Here is a 17,714-nt window from a genome sequence, read left to right as displayed (position 1 = left end):
GTGTGTCTATGTGTTTAGGTGTGGTTACCAACATGTACAGGTATTATGTTATATAATATGATGTATTTACAAAGTAAAATCTGGAATAGTTGTTATAATAATACATGTTATTATATAACATTATCATATTATATATATTATATTATATATGAATAATACACATAACAATGAATATTATGTTAATATAACAATGAATAATATTCATAAAACATAACATGAATACATGTTATTATGTAACATTTATGTTTTATAATGTTATGTTATATCTACATAGTAAAATCTTAGAAATGTATAATAAAATGTATAATGAAATATATTCATAGTATATTATTCATATAACATAATGTGAATACATGTTATATAACATGTTATATGAATAATACATACTATATAACACATTATGTTATATAATATATGTTATGCTATAATCTACATAGTAAAATGTGGAACAGTTGGTCAAAAAAAAATCTAAGAAATTTTATTTTGATTGGCTTAGATGAATTATCACACATATAAAATACATAGTAATTAACCCAAATGCCTTTTAGTTCCTGTGACTTAAATAAAACTTTGATAAACAAGTTGGTTTTTAAATCACTGGTAAAGTAAAAATACAAATATCTTCAAAACTGGTAGCATACATTTTTGGCTGGGTTTTGTATTTGTTTCTGCTACATGTTTTAAAGTCATGAAACTATGAACTCAACTTGAAAACAGAATAATCTTTGTGTAACTCTTTGATAAGTAGGGCTAATTTAATATTATTGGTTTAATAAAAACAGTTGTAGCTTCTGAGTTATACGCAAAATACTCATGTATTTTACTTTCAGGTTCTTAAGCAAACACCTGGTATTCACAAAGTACAAAAATGGTTAACAGTAATATAACTTGAAATGATGATTTGCTTTGTGTAATATTTCAGTTTTCATAAGCAATGTAGGTGAATTGTTAAAAATAAGTAAATCAGGTAAATGTAAATGGAGTAAATGTTTATAAAATAAACATTCAGAATAAATGGAATGTGGAATAAATGTTTATAAAATAACTTTTCATATACTTTAAAATCATAAGGTTATGCTATGTTATAATAAATAATAAACACTCATCAAATGTCTGGGTCATTTCCATAAAAATAAGAACAAATTGCTGAATATAAATAAATAAAAGTTGTTTTTGGCTTCTTAAATATATTTGAGTCTATTAAAACATGTTTCTAAAAATTATGAAACGATTCTTATTATAAAATGCTGACATGTGACAAAGAATTCAAAATTTTGGCTTCCTAGATTTTCACTAGAAATTCAGGTTACTAAGAATAAAATCCTAATTAATGTATATATAATTCTGTATACAAAGTGTATTAATCCATTTTCATGCTACTGTTAAAAACATATCTGAGACTGGGTAATTGATAAAGAAAAAGAGGTTTAAGGGACTCACAGTTCCACGTGGCTGAGGAGGCCTCCCAATCAAGGTGGAAGGCAAAAGGCAAGTCTTACATGGCAGCAGGAAAGACAGAGTGACAGCCAAGCAATAAGGGAAATCTCTTATGAAACCATCAGATCTCGTGAGACTTATTCACTACCATGAGAAGTTTATGAGGGAAACTGCTCCCATGATTCAATTATCTCCCACCAGGTCCCTCCCACAACATGTGGGAATTACGGGAGGTACAATTCAAGACGAGATTTGGGTGGGGACACAGCCAAACCATATCACAAAGTATACCAAAATAAGATGTGTTTTTGATGAGCAAAATTACAATGCATAAAAAATATATTCCTTATTGAGAAAATAGAATAATTTTGTCCAGTTCAGAGGTTACTTAAAGGTTGCCTTGAAAAGTAAATTTAAAAAAGAAATAGAAACAAGATAGGAATCAGTAAGCAGGAGAGTAATGTGAAGAAAGTTATGGATATAAGGATGTATTTTTGGTAAGGACGGTTAAAAAGAAAGGAGAATTTTCTATGAGAAAGAATCTTATGTGGTAAATTTTTGTCTTAAAGTAAAATGACTGGTTATTTAATAAAGAGAAAGTAAACACAGCAGAAAGCTTAAGCATGTTGTGAAAGGTCTGAGTAAGTCATGATAAAGTTTGTAAAGGATGAATTTATAAAAGAAATTGTGTGTGTGATCAAGTTGCCTGTAATTAGAAGGGAATTGTTTCTAAGTCTTCCTAAAGATTGAGCTTTGCTATCAACAAAATACATTAAAACAAAACTAAAAATTTCATCCCCTATGTTAGAACAAAGTTTTCTTGAGGTACTGATCTGCTCTTAGTAAAACCCCAAGAGATTATAATTTTTAATTCTGAAATCTGTTTAACTGCCATCTTCTGAAGTGCAGTTTCTATTTCCGCAAAATTTCTTCCTGAGATATATTTAATTTCCCCAGTTTCAGGTCAGAAATGCTGTCTTCTTCACACGTATAATCCAGCACTTTGGGAGGTCAAAGCAGGTGGATCACCTGAGGTCAGGAGTTTGAGACCAGCTTCAATATGGCAAAACCCCATCTCTACTAAAAATACAAATTTTAGCCAGGCGTGGTAGCACATGCCTGTAATCCCAGCTACTCAGGAGGCTGAGACAGGAAAATTGCTTGAACCTGGGAGATGGAGGTTGCAGTGAGCTGCAATCGTGCCACTGCACTCCAGTGTGGGCAACAGAGCAAGACTCCATCTCAAAAAAAAAAAAAGAAAAAAAGAAAAAAAGAAAAAGAAATGCTGTCTTCTTCATTTAGAATGGTAATTTCACTTCTTGAGGTAGAGTTTTCCTCTGGAAGCTTTTCAGATTCATCTCTCAGAAGTTCAACTTTTGCTGTATCTTGCTGCATGTGATTTTCAGGTCTTACATCATTGCCTTCTGCTCGTCCTCTTTCTACCGTTGAAAAGGCCTGGGATAACTCTCTCCTTTAAGTTTTCCATTCCTTCCTGTAACTTCCCACCCCCACCCCCACCCCCCACCACCTGTTCTAACTCTGCTGTTACAGCTTGTCCATTAAATGTTTATCTTGGGCCAGGTGTGGTGGCTCACACCTGTAATCCCAGCACTTTGGGAGGCAGAGGTGGGCTGATCATGAGGTCAGGAGATCAAGATCATCCTGGCTAACATGGTGAAACCTCATCTCTACTAAAAATACAAAATATTAGCCAGTGTGGTGGCATGCACCTGTAGTCCCAGCTACTTGGGAGGCTGAGGCAGGAGAATCGCTTGAACCCGGGAGGCGGAGGTTGCAGTGAGCTGAGACTGCGCCACTGCACTCCAGCCTGGGGACAGAGCGAGACTCCATCTCAAAAACAAACAAACAACAAAAAAGTTTATCTTGAAGGTCTAAAAAGGCAATGTTTTCGCCAGTATACCTTGATTTTGTACCCTTGCCTTTTCTTGACATGTCTGAATTATCCCATGTAACCAAGAAACTTCCCATGCTATTACTAAGGGCCATGTATTCCCCTGCTCAAGGTGCTAGTTTTCTTGTTTACATTCCTGTATAATATGGTCTGCACTCATAACCTTGGACCCATTCCTTCTGTGTCAGATTAAACTCAAGTACCCTTTTCATCAGGTCGACTACCTGGTTATCTACTATACATTGGCTTCTCAGAAGGAGAAGCAATCAACCTGCAGAAGTTGTTTTTCACCGTTTTAGTAACTGGCCTGAGAAACAAACATTTTATATGTTATCAATATAATTTCCTGTGTTATCTTTCTTCAGTATTTGATTACTTAGGAAAATGGAGTTTTGAAAGCACTAAGCTTCCACGTAAGTTTCCGTATTGTCTTTTGATAATCGCTCTGGGTACATGAATGACTATGACTTCACAGTAACGTCTCATCAAGTGCTTTCAACCTTTTAAAATCTTTGGCAGGGTTCCCTGAATCAAAATTCTAACTTAAGTTTTATTGACCTGAAATTAACTTTTGGATTTTCCAGAAGGACCTCTGGAGAGGCTCAAAGAATGTATCTCTTATCTTGTAGAAATATTAAATGATTAGTCTTATTTTGTGAACTGCATGCTAAATGCTATCAAATAATAAGTGATGCTAGATATTTGCATTACATTTATGGGTATGTACCCAAATTATATAAAATTCTTAAAAATCTAATATGACATTAGTTAAAATTCTAGACATGATGTCGTGTGGCACAAAAATAACTAAATTTCCATGTTAATTGCTTATTATAATGAACTCCCATCAGATTTTTAGCCATGGGTATTCTAAGTTTTTATTCACAGCTATTGTTTTGAATTCTTCTTTAAAGGCATTTGCAAACAAATTTATGGAAGCGACTCCAACAAATACTCTTAGATATAGGTTAATAACTTTAAGATCAATGGACTAAATGCAAATGTTTGAGAACTCTAATGAAGAAACATGAATTTATGAAACTACTAATCAAGCTCAAGCAGAACAAAAATAAACTGCATGAGATTAAGTAACTGATAATGTTTTTGACTTTTATTTAAAACACGGTTAGTTCTTCACTTAAATGTTTTGTTTTCCAGATTGAAGGAAATTTTCTTCCCTAAGCTATCTATAGCACACAACAATTTGGTACACTATACATTTGTGAACAAGGTAGAAGCATTTCCTTTTTCTTCCAATTTTATCTCTCCAAAGTTTGGAGAGTTTTTGTGAGTATTCTTATTTTTATGGCAATATGGTTATTTGTACAAGTTCAATAACATTTGCTCTCTCCACTTGCCACAGTGGCTCATGTCTGTAAGCCAGGTGGGCAGATCACTTGAGGCCAGGAGTTTGAGACCAGCCTGGCATACATGGTGAAACCCTGTCTCTGCTAAAGATACAAAAAAAAAAAAAAAAAAAAATTAGCTGGGTGAGGTGGCACATGCCTGTAAAGCCCAGCTACTCAGGAGGCTGAGGCATGAGAATCACGTGAACCCGGGAGGTGAAGATTGCAATGAGCCAAGATTGCACCACTGCACTCTGGCCTGGGTGACAGAGTGAGACTCCATTAAAAAAAAAAAAAAAAATTACCCTCTCTTTATAGCAGGATACAATGGAAACAATTTGTTATATTATCAAGGCTTTGACTGAAATGTCATATCTGAGAATATGTATAAACTGCCTGACTTCTAGGGTTCTCAGCCTTATAGTAAATGAATAAAAATTATCAATTCCTGGCAGGTCCAGGAATCTTAGGACTGTAAGTATAACCTAAAGTCTGTCTTGGGTTATCTTATTAACCTCAAGAAGTTTTTATTTATGTTTATTATTTATTTTTTTTGAGACATGGTTTCTCTTTGTCACCCATGCTGGAGTACAGTGGCACAATCACAGCTCACTGTAACGTCAAACTTCTGGGGTGAAGCAATTCTCCCACCTCAACCTCCCCAGTAGCTAGAACTACAGGCACTTGCCACCAGCTTAACTTCAAAAGGTTTTTAGATCTGAGATTACTCTGTGGTCAAATCACTATTCTTGCAGGCAATATTTGATAAAAACTAAATTTATTTTAGAAACAAATTTGTCTTACTCTATTTTTGGAAAAGTCAATATCACCGTAGGAAGAAAAAGTTATGTTTCTTTTCTTTTTTTTCTTCCAGAAATATTTTAATAAAAATTGATCATTTCCAAGAAACATTCACTGCATGCCCATCAATAAAAGAGAACCACAACAAAATAGAAAATTTACCATATGGCTATGATTTAAAGAAAAAAATGCAGACATGAGTTATGTTGCTAAAGAAAAGCTAGAATACAACTGTTATTAGATGATAGCTGTGTGCACTGTTTTCAAGTTATTTGCCTATACAGCAATTTGCTATTTGTTATTTGCCTATAGAACTCTTCTAAATTTCTACAATCCTACTTTCTTCCATGCAGTTACCAAAAATGGCAATTTCTGTGTTTTGGAAGCCCTATAAGCTGAAACTAGATGAATTTTAAGAAATAAGTCTCATGCCTGATGTCTGGGCCACACAAAGTTCACTAAACTGCCCGATGCCATTACCAGAGACATTCAAACTGCAAACCAGGATGAGAGTTGATTGTTTCCATGCTGTAGATAGCTTTTTGCAAGATGTCAGAACAAGACTCTATGTCATAATGATATAATAATACCCACCTTTTTCACTTGGTAGGTTAATGGTCATTTTGTTTATTTAATTGGTTGTCTTTAAAGCCTAGGTTTATTGCTCAAAGTCCCTATGCAAATTGTTCTTGTCACATCACTATTAATTTTACTTTGCATTTTCTTCTTTAATTTTGTATCTGTTACTTGTTCAAGTTTTTTATAGAAGTACAAATCCTAACAGTATAATGCTAACCCAGCACTTTGAGATGGTAACATAGGCCTATGGAACAGACAAAATTGAACTTAATTACAGACTCCAAGTAGACAGCCAGGGAGCACCACGCTTAAACTTCCTCAAGCTTAAACTTAAGCTCAAATGTGGTTAAAAAGGTTTGGACATTGACTCCTAGCTGCCATTCATTCTCTCCAATATGAAACAAGACCAGAAACCTGGGAGAGGTCCATCCTGGCATTGAAAGACATGAAAACCTAACTAAAGGATGATTGATCAGTGACACTTTTGGAGAAACATCTTGATCAAAAGGGTGAAATGTGAATGTTGCCAAAATAAAAATGGAGTCATTTGTGTTAACAAAACCCTGACAAACAGAACCGGGAAGGCCATGGAGATAGGCTTTTCATCCATAAGTGTCTGGTAACGAGAATGATCACAAAAGACTCCGTGAAAACCACAATCTTGCACAAATGCCATCGTAACTTTACACACACAAAATAAAAACTTTGGCAGGCATGTCTGCCCAGCAACTGCCTGTCCAGTCTTGGACTGGTGTCAACTTTGTTACTGATCCTTTGGCCAAAGATAATTATCTCCAATTATAAAAGCCTCTTCATTTTTCCTTTAAAAACCTTTCTCTTCCTTTACCTCCCTGGGTATGCACATAGTTTGCTATGGCATGTATATTCCCATTGCAATGCACTATTCCAGAATAAATATAATTTTCTTTTAGAGAGAATCTCTTCGTTATTAAGGCTGACAATACTTTAGAAGTTTCTTTGCATGTTTGCAGAAAATTCTCTTTGTTATCTTATGCTTGAAAGATTATTCTTATAGGTATACAACCTGTTATTGTTTCTTGGCATACTTAAGATATGCCTCACTTCCAATTTTCTCTATTATCTCCTTCTGATAGTCCAATGAGACATATCCCAATTTCTTTGCTTCTTTCTCAGTTTTTCTATCTCTTTTTCATTCTGTGTTGAATTTTGGGTAATTTCTTATACCTCTTCCAGTTCACTAATTCTCTCTTCAACTGTGTTTAAGCTATTGCTTAACATATCCATTTAATTTCAATAATTATATCTTTCACTTCTAAAAATACTATTTAATCCAAAAGGGCTATTCATTTTTTTGAGAATCTACTATTCCTTCATCCTACTTTCAGTATTCATTTTTTATTCCTACATGTAAGTAAAAATACTTATGTTTTATATCTGATAAGTCCAATATTTGCAGTCTTTCAGATTTAACTCCAGTCTTCAGTTTTTGCACTTTCTCAGGGTAGCCTACTTCCTTATGCGTTTTGTGATTCCTAACTGAGAACCTTGCTTTCCTTGTAACTTCCCCTAAAAAATTTTGAAGACTTGTTTTTAAGAATATTCTTCTAGATCAGATTTATGTTAGTTTCTGCCAGGTACCTGGCAAATTTTTTACTTTTTTCTTTCCATTTTTGCTCCCACACATGTAATTTCAGCCCCCGAAATAATATAGGCATAGGCTTAAAATAAAATCTCAAAGGAAACATTTCCCCCTTATTCTACCTAAAACCAAGGATGAAACAGACAACAACCTCTACTGTCTTCTTCTACACTCTGAGTTTTATTAACTGTTTATCCACCGAGGATAATACTCTTTGTGGATCCTGATTTTATGTGAGGCCTTTATGTGAGGTCTTTCTTCCTGTGGGCTTAAGGTCCTATGTATAGTATGTCAACAGAATAATTCTATGTTTTGCCTGTTGGCCTATTGTCCCTCTGTAACCCATGATAGCATTCCCTTGTTTGCACTATAAATTATACAGCTACCTATTGAGAAAAACCAGTTTTTCTATACTCTCACATAGAAGACTTCTGATGCCAGATATTGTGGGGTTATTTTCCTACAATGACCAGTTCTCCAACACTAGCTGGGTCCCTATACTTTAATACAACAGTGACACTACCTCCTTGACAAAAGCATCAGATGCTATGGGTTAGTGGCTTAGTCCCATGAGGTGGCCCACTTGAGATGCCAGCTGCAAGTCCCGGCCTTCTGTCCTCTGACAGATTTGCTGTAAATCAAGGATTCCTATGATCCCCTCCTTGGGTTCCATAATTTACTAGAATGGCTCCTGAAACTCTGGAAAACACTTACATTTACCAGTTTATTATCAATGATGGAACCTGGGAACAGTCACAGAGAAAAGGTACATAGGGCAAAATATAGGGGTGTGGGCTGAGGGGAGTATGGAGCTTCCATGCCCTCTCTGGGCACATCACCCTCCAGCAACAATAGTGTTCACCAACCCAGTAGTTCATCAAATCTTGTTATTAAAGAGAATTTAAAGAGCTTGATTTCTATCACAGCCTCCTGCCTCTCGCCTGGAAAGGTGAGCTACAACAATATTGGAGGGAAGAGCTTCATGGACAAACCTGTTAATTAAGATATAAGTTATATTTATGAAAATTTGAAAACAACTAAGGTCAAGGGAGTGGGTAGGTAATAGTCTATTAACTATTGGATATAATGTTCATTAACACCATGTGGTTGACCCAGAAAACGCTTATGATATGAAACAAATGAAAAGCAGAAAACCACATTTAACATGCATTATGACTATAAATAAGACATAATACCCACATGGGGACATGGATCAGAAGCCAAGTAGAAAAGACTAATTTATTAGAGAAGCCAGCTTTGCAATCCTTTTTCCTTTTTAGAACTTGCAATGGATATAAACTTCATATGAAACAAACTCTTTAAGGATGCATGTATCTAAATCCTCCGTGATACAACCTGAGAGGCAAATGCCCTTGCTGTCAGACAGGCCTGTGTTGAAATCTTTGTTCTGTGTGAATAGTTCTGTGAATAGATGTGGTCAATTCTTTACTCTTTCCACTGTAGGGAGGGAATTCTGACACACTCCTTAACTCACACTCCTTACTCAAAGTAATCATACGGGATCAGCCATATGGTTACTTTGGCCAATGAGGGATGTTAGCAACCATGACTCAGAGTTGCCTCCTGTGTCTTAAGGCTTCCTCTGCCACCTCTGCTTCACCATGAGAAGACACCACACTGGCCTGCTGAAGGGACAGAGGACACACTAGAGGACAGCCAAGTTGCCCCAGTCACCAGCTGTCCCATCTGAAGCAGACCACAGATACTCTGTTAAAGTAGTAAAAAAATGAACCATCCAACCAGCCTATAAACTCATCAACTATATAAATGGTTACTGATTTAGCCCACTATCAGAAAGCTTGTTATGCAGCATTATCTATAGCAGTAGATGACTAATACACCCTGTCTTCTTCCTCTTTCTATAGCCAGGTCCATCCACAGTGTTTGGTACCTACAGAGTGGTGATGAAGGCTTTTTCTGTCATTGTCCCCCCTCTGTGAGGAAGAATGAGACATTTATGCTTGCATCTCCCCCACTCACACACCCACACCTGTCACAGCACTTGTCCTTTTTTAAATACCTACTTCTTTGCACATTTCTGTCCTCCTCCAAGCCATACATGAGTTGGAAGCAGGTTAGTTATTCACATCCACATCTACAGCACCTGGCAGAGCAGGCCCTCAATAAATGTTTTTGCTTGAGTTGAATGAATAGATGTGGGGAGCTGACATGAACCAAAAGAGCCAGCAGCAGATGGTAAGAATAATAACCACACAAGCTGGTTCTTATGCCAGGAGGCTTTAGGCTTTCCAGAAAGCCCAAATAAGGGTGGAAAAAACCCAACACCCCACAAAGATGAAAAGCATACTCGTTCTGGTCTCCTGTGCCCTTATCTCTCTCACCACATCGCACATAAATCTCCTAGCCATCCATGCCCCTGAGAGGTCCCCTCAGCCCACCTCACCCTACCTCCGGGGATGTGCCTGTGTTGACCCTACCTTTAGATCAGACACGTCTCTGTAACACTGCTCGGAGCGGGTGTGGTCCGACAGCTGCACATTCCAGAAGCAGGGGAGCTGGTACACAAGGAAGGGGTTTTGTTTGATGACGGCATTGAAAATATCCTGGGGGATGAAAGCCAAAGACACAGTCAAGACAATCGGATGGTCCAGCTGCCCATTCTGGCTGTCAAGGCACTGCATCCCCTGTGATAGGGCTTCTCTTGAACCGCCTGCTCTGAACACAGGCTGGCTCGCACTGTGGGGCATCTCTCTTGCCTGTTATCTCTAGGAACCAAGCAATAATGTTTGGATAGAGACTGGGGAATGCCCCAGGCTGACTGGAAGCTCCAGAGTCCTGCTGGTCTCATAAAGCCCTATCCAGTGAGCTCACACGTGCAGACATGTGGTGTCTTCCCTACCCTTGCTGGCATATGAAAAATGAAGTCTCCTTCCCCTCTGGCCTCCTAGGCAAGAGCCCTGTGTTATCCATCCTGAGCCTCCTGGAGAGGAAACTGCATGATGACAAGTAGCCCCACTCATTCAGGGACTGAGACAAATTACAGATCCTCCCTCTCAGCAGTGCTTCCTGGGGCCTGCGGTGGACTCAGTGATGGATGCTCCTTGGATTTCTGCAGGCCATGGTGCCCAGGATATGCATTCTCCGTTTCAAAATCCAACTCTGACTTGTCTAGGGAGGTTTTACCTTTTCTGGGCTCTTTTCCAAGCTCTTGCACCGGCCATACTTATTAACTAGCTGCTGACAGGTGGCGCCGGGAGGTGAATTATGGGCCTTCGTGGCAGAAGATGGCTGAATAAACTATCCTCACTGGACACGGGCACACAATTGCTAGCTTTGGGGGACATGCTCAAGTCACGGTGACCCGACTTGAAATATGACGCTGGTGGACGATTTCCCCCTCAGGTTTAAAACAGCTACCTGGGTATTATTTTTTTCTTAAACTCATTCATTATACTCTATCTCATGTTCGAAAAAGGAAATCAGTTTCTAGCTGCTTGGAAAATACTGAATAATAATGCTTTAAAAAATAGTAAAGTAATCATGCAGGGTTTCTTGTTTCCTCCGTATTATGAAACTTTGCAGGCAAATTCGACGAACCAGGAAATTGCACTTGGAACAAAAACATGCAGAGTGAGCTGGCTCTTTGGATGAAAAAGAAAGGGTGAAATGCAGAAAACTCAGAGAAATCATCTTCGTGCTTGAAGACAGCTATCAGTGCCACAGGAAGATGAAAATTTAAAAAAGTGATTCTGGTAGACTCAAAGTCAAAGACTGGAGCCCTCTGACTTTCCTAAGACGTCAACATGAGGAATGGGTTTTTACAAAATGAGTATTTGTTGGCTGGGTGCAGAGACTCATGCCTGTAATCCCAGCACTTTGGGAGGCTGAGGCGGGCGGATCATCTGAGGTCAGGAGTTCGAAACCAGCCTGGTCAACGTGGAGAAACCCTGTCTCTACTAAAAGTATAAAAATTAGCCTGGTGTGGTGCCGCATGCCTGTAATCCCAGCTACTTGGGAGGCTGAGGCAGGAGAATTGCTTGAACCCACGAGGTGGAGGTTGCTGTGAGCCGAGATTGCACCACTGCATCCCAGCCTGGGTGACAGAGCGAGACTCCATCTCAAAAATAAAATAAAATAATAAAAATAAATAAAAATGAATATTTGCTAACAGTTTGGTGGAGTTTCTGAGGCTGCCTACATAGCAAGGTGGTTTCCTGGCAGTTTATCCTTTCTATTTAAGTGCATTTCCCTTGAGTAAAGGGACACTAGTGCAGCATCTAAGTCAAAGGCTTAGATTAAAGGTTAGACTTGGGGCTGGGCACGGTGGCTCACGCCTGTAATCCCAGCACTTTGGGAGGCCGAGGCGGGCAGATCACGAGGTCAGGAGATCGAGACCATCCTAGCTAACACGGTGAAACCCCGTCTCTACTAAAAATACAAAAAAAAAAAAAAAAAAGAAAAAAAAAAAATAGCCGGGCGTGGTGGCAGTCGCCTGTAGTCCCAGCTACTCAGGAGGCTGAGGCAGGAGAACGGCGTGAACCTGGGATGCGGAACTTGCTGTGAGCTGAGATTGTGCCACTGCTCTCCAGCCTGGGTGACAGAGCAAGACTTCATCTCAAAAAAACAAACAAACAAACAAACAAAAAACAGTTAGATTCTGTTTGCCAGCAAGGCAAGTGAAATCTTGCTTGGGAAATACGCTGTGGCATTCTGGGGTCCCAGAGAGCAGGTCCTATGCACTCCACCTGGTGATGAAGAGGGCATCAACATCTCCTTATAAGTCTGCATCAGTAAGCTCTATGAGGGCAAGTGTTGCATCCTTCGTCTATCTCTGTCATCCTTTTTCTGAACTCGGCTCCTGGTATACACAGTACTCAGTGCGAGTCTGCTGAACCAACAAATGAATGAACAAGGGAAGGCACTAAAGAGTTGAGCTGCTGTCTTAGACTGGAAAGAATAAGGCAGCTGTATCAGAGCATACAGGGTCACACAACACATAGAAAACCATTCAGACCGATTGACTTTTAAGTTTCCTTGAGAAACAGCACCAGCGCACTCAGGAATACCTGCACCTTCGGACCTGGCCACCCACCTGGTCAGCTAAGGATGTAGACAGCATGCCCATGAGCTCCCTCTCTGCGGTCAGCCTCCACATCTGCTCCCATTTCATCTTCCGCAGCTTATCCAGAAGTAACAGGATCACCCCTGGGCAACAGCACAGGATAAAAGAGAAAATTAAAAAATAAGAAAGTAAGATGGAGACCTAGGCATGCCTACTCACAGCACAGCCACAGTCTCTCGGGGATGACTGTCTTATGCAGAGGCCTATGCCCTGCTGCAGATGAATCTTCCCTCCAAAAGTTCTTCCAGTGAGGCTCCACAGTATGGGGCACCTGTTTTGGAGATGAATATGCCTGGGTTCAAGCCCAGGACCTACCAGTTACTTGATAGAGATGTGAAGCCATCTCTCTGGGACCTCCTCGTTGTATGGAGACTGGTCATGCAGGCCTCAAAGGACTGTTGTAAGGAGTAAGTGAGGAGGGCAGGGAGAGCCTAGCATTGTCTGGAGACGGGCAGTGGTGGTGGCCGCGCAACAGTGTGAATGGACTTCATGCCACTCAACTATATGTGTAAACATGGTTAACACGGTAAACTTTTGTTATGTATATTTCACCACAATAATGAAAAAAAGATTCTAGCTCTGCACTGGATACAGAGCACATTCTTTATAGATATTAGGTTCTCCTGTGTTTTTCCCCAGAGATATGACCACCTACTAGGTTGAGCTGATAGGTGGAATTTGTACGACGTATACCATTTATCCCTACACACAAAAAGCAGCTCCTCTGTGACTTTATTCTGGGTATGGCTTTGCCAATTTGCTTGATGATTACTGACAAGCCACATGGGCCTGTCTCAGTCTTCCTGATTTCAAGGGGGTCTTTTTGGTCCACCCACGCCGGGTCTTTAAGGTGAGCTCCAGAAGCCTGTAAGCTCATAAGAAATGAATAATAAGAGGCGGTTCCTCTTTCTTGATATCTTTTCTTGGTTACTTTCTGTGGGAGGGACCTGGGTGAATGGAGGGTTGTTTAGGGAGGGAAATTCCCATTGTCGATACCCTTTTGTATTTTTTAAAACGCTAAAACAACAGCGGGGTGCAGTGGTGGCTCTCGCCTGTAAACCCAGCACTTTGGGAGGGGAGGAGGGTGGATCACCTGACATCAGATTAGCCCGGCCAACTTGGTGAAACCCTGTCTCTACTAAAAATACAAAATTAGCTGGGTGTGGTGGTGCATGCCTGTGATCCCAGCTACTTGGGAGGCTGAGGCAGGAGAATCACTTGAACCTGGGAGGCGGAGATTGCAGTGAGCTGAGATCGTGCCACTGAATTCCACCAGCCTGGGTGACAGAGCAGGACTTCATCTCAAAAAAAAAAAAAAAAAAAAAAAAAAAAGAAAAAAAAAGCTAAAACAGCTAAATGTATTATTCAGGCAAAAAATAAATACATCAGTTAAAATCTAAAAAAGAAAAATACATTTAGGCTTAGCTGAATGGCTGAGAAGCAACTATCTACCATCAGGTCAGTTAGAGCAAGCAGAAAAAGCCCAGAGCATAGAACACAAAGAGCCAAGAGAATTTCCCTGCAGGCCACTGCAGTCAATTTGGTGGGGGGAACTGTAGCACGCACAGGCCCCCAAATCAGTCCTCTTCAGGATGCTTAGCTCAGCAGAATGGTCAGTCGGGAAGACTCAAGGCAGTTGAAATATGATCTTAGTTGAAACCTAGTACCTGCATTTCCAAGACTCAAGGAAAGAAACTGATTTCCCCAAATCACATACACATGTCAACTCTAAGCCTTTTTACTTATTCCAGTGGCACATATTTGGAGAAAAGACATATTCACCATTTAGTGAAAGGTGGTTGGCCAGGTAGAGTTGAAAAAAAAGAACAGTGTCTATATGGTTATGGGAAGAATGGGCTAATACACAGAGATCTGAACTTGTAAGTCTGATGGACAAATTATATCTGCTGCATAGGTCCTTTGTGCTTTGTTAGGTTTACATGACATATCATTTCCCCTAATGCTCCCCCAGATCTCTATAAGATAGACTTTGATGTCCTTATTTTATAGGTGAGGAAACTGAGGGGGCTAAATCACATACTTGTGAATTCACAGTTCAAAAGTAGCTATGTCAGATTCAAACTCGGATCTGCCTGATTCCAAAGCCAGGGCTTCTTCCACTCAACCACATAGACTACACAGCTCCAGCAATGTCACTTTGGGACCATGGGACTCAGGTCAAGATTGTCTTTCGTTGACTCTCTGTTTCTACGAGTGTTGAATGAGAAAAATGCTACTTGCCCTGCACAGCTCAGAAAACTGTCAAGCGCTCTTGTGGTAGGCTGGTAATGTTTAACCATCAGCTCTCCGGGGGAAGAAAAGGGCCAGATTTGTAGCATTTGCCAATTGTCAAGGTGTAAACACTCCCGTCATGGCTAATTTCAAGCTAGCAATGTGATGTCACTGAACACCGGGTTGGGGAGGAAGGTACACAGTGGAAATTGTTCACCATAAATGTCTTATCTGATTGTTTTACTCAGATAAACAATGGGGAGAGGGGTAGAAAGAAAAGAAACATTTAGAAAGTTACAAACCAAGAGAATATAGTTATGTAAGTCACTGGTGACTAAGAATTTATATTCCAGTCAAAAATACGAATGAAGCTGGGCATGGTGGCTCACACCTGTGATCCCAGCACTTTGGGAGGCCAAGTCGGGTAGATCACTTGAGGTCAGGAGTTCAAGACCAGCCTGGCCAACATGGTGAAACCCTGTCTCTACTAAAAATACAACAAAATTTGCTAGGCATTGTGGTGTGTGCTTGTAATCGCAGCTACTCAGGAGGCTGAGGCAGGAGAATGGCTTGAACCCAGGAGGCAGAGGGTGCAGTGAACCGAGATTGCGCCACTGTACTCCAGCCTGGGTAACAGAGCAAGACTCCATCTCAAAAAAAGAAAAAAAAAAAAAGGGCGGGCGGGCGTGGTGGCTCACGCCTGTAATCCCAGCACTTTGAGAGGCCAAGGTACGTGGATCACTTGAAGTCAGGAGTCCAAGACCAGCCCTGCCAACATGGCGAAACCCCATCTCTACTAAAAATACAAAAAAACTAGCCGGGTGTGGTGGCACACGCCTGTAGTCCCAGCTACTCGTGAGGCCGAGGAATAAGAATAGCTTGAACCCAGGAGATGGAGGATGCCGTGAGCTGAGATTGCACCACTGTCCTCCAGTGTGGGTAACAGAGTGAGACTCTGTCTCAAGAAAAAAAAAAAAAGAAAGAGAATTTCATTAATCTTATTACAAAAATGAATTATAATTAGGTTGGATAGATGCTCCAATGTATTAAAAAAATGAGGGGGGACGGTGGGAAGCTAGAAACAAGCATGAAATACATTAATGCACATTTTGAAGCCTCTAGAGAGGTCCAGGATAAATCTATGAGTCTCTGGAGACCAAGCTGAGAACTGATGCTTTTAAATGGTGTGAGACTTGGCAAGTCCTAAGTGGCAGATGTGATTTGCCAGGTTGCTTGAAAAGTATCCTGTCTAAAAAACAGATGACTGAATGCAGAAATGCAGGATCATTCTCCCTGTTAGCCAGTCTTTTCTTTTGTGTGACTTTAATTTTTAAGATTATGAACTACTTCAAAATAACAGGAAAGCACAGAAACTAATATAATGAATACCCACCACCTAGATACAATGGATCCTATAATACATTGCCACGTTTACTATTAAAAAATTAAAGCATTACAGATAAATCTAGAGTTCATCTCATTCTATCTCCTCTCTTCCTCAAAGGCAGACAGTATTCTGAGGGATCTGTGTTTTATTTCTAGGCTTGTTTTTACATTTTTATCCTCTATGCATATAATAACAACACATGGTATTTTTAGTGTGTTTTGGATTGCGTATTTCCTCTTCTAACTTGCCTTTTCACCCACTGTTACGTCTTTAAGATTTAACCATGTTAGTATTTCCTATGTAGTTTAGTCACTGTAACCATATCATCCATTTTATACATATACCACAATTTATTTATCCATTCCTCTCCTGAAGCACGTTTTGGTTGTTTACTATGTTTTTGCCGTTATAAACAATGCTGCAATAAATATCCTAATCTGGACTGATGTCTCGAGAGCTTAGCTAGGTACAGCTTCCAAAGGTGGACCGGGATTGCTGTGTTGAAGGCGCTCCTTGTCTGGAGACATCTTCAACTACTCAGTCTTCCTTTTCTCTTACAGTCAGTCATTACTGAGTCCACAGATTCTAAATTTAAAATGCCTTTCACATTTCTTTTATTCATTCATTCAACAGTTATTTATTGAGTAGCTACTATGTGTGAATTTGTAGAAATAGACTTGTACTTATTTTGCTTCCCGACTTTCACCAATCTCATGGGGTTTTTTATTTATATTTTTTTAGACAGAGTCTTGCTCTGTTGCCCAGGCTGGAGTGCAGTGGCGCGACCTTGGCTCACTGTAACCTCCGCCTGTCGGGATCAAGTGATTCTCCTGCCTCAGCCTCCCAAGTAGCTGGGATTACAGGCACCAGCCGCCATGCCTGGCTAATTTTTTTGTACTTTTAGTAGAGATGGGGTTTCGCCATGTTGGCCAGGCTGTTCTCAAACTCCTGAACTCAGGTGATCCACCCACGTTGGCCTCTCAAATTGCTGGGATTACAGTTGTGAGCCACTGTGCCTGGCCAATCTCATGGGCTTTATTCAACATATTAGCTCAGCATATATTTAGTGGAGGTATAACATTCATTCTTTGCCAGGCCCTTTTGTAGAAACACACATAAGACACGTACATCATTAGGATTCAATGTGATGACTACATACACTGAGGACACGCAGTGCTTATGAAGAGAGCTCAAAGGAGGGAGGCCTGAGTGGCCTGGGCTAGGACTTGGTCAGGCAGTTGGGGAAGCTGTCTGAGGAAACACCATGGCCAAAGCACGGAGGTAGGAGGTGCATG

The 17,714-nt window shown here is 39.9% G+C and overlaps 1 protein-coding gene and 1 long non-coding RNA gene across 2 annotated transcripts in view; both read right to left on the bottom strand.

Moving 5' to 3' along the window:
- LARGE1 (LARGE xylosyl- and glucuronyltransferase 1) overlaps nucleotides 1-17,714 on the bottom strand; it is a 697,253-nt gene that overhangs the window by 93,363 nt on the left and 586,176 nt on the right. The window lies entirely within an intron of this gene.
- Nucleotides 7,237-10,233, bottom strand: LOC116270679. Its single transcript, XR_004178830.1, has 2 exons — nucleotides 10,156-10,233; nucleotides 7,237-8,688 (listed from the first exon to the last, which is right to left on the bottom strand). It is a non-coding gene; the product is annotated as an uncharacterized LOC116270679 (long non-coding RNA).

This window comes from Papio anubis, chromosome 16 (genome assembly GCF_008728515.1).
Source record: "Papio anubis isolate 15944 chromosome 16, Panubis1.0, whole genome shotgun sequence".
In the NCBI taxonomy this organism is placed as follows: domain Eukaryota; kingdom Metazoa; phylum Chordata; class Mammalia; order Primates; family Cercopithecidae; genus Papio; species Papio anubis.
The sequence above is the reverse complement of the archived record's forward strand: the minus strand, read 5'-3'. Positions and strand labels throughout refer to the sequence as shown.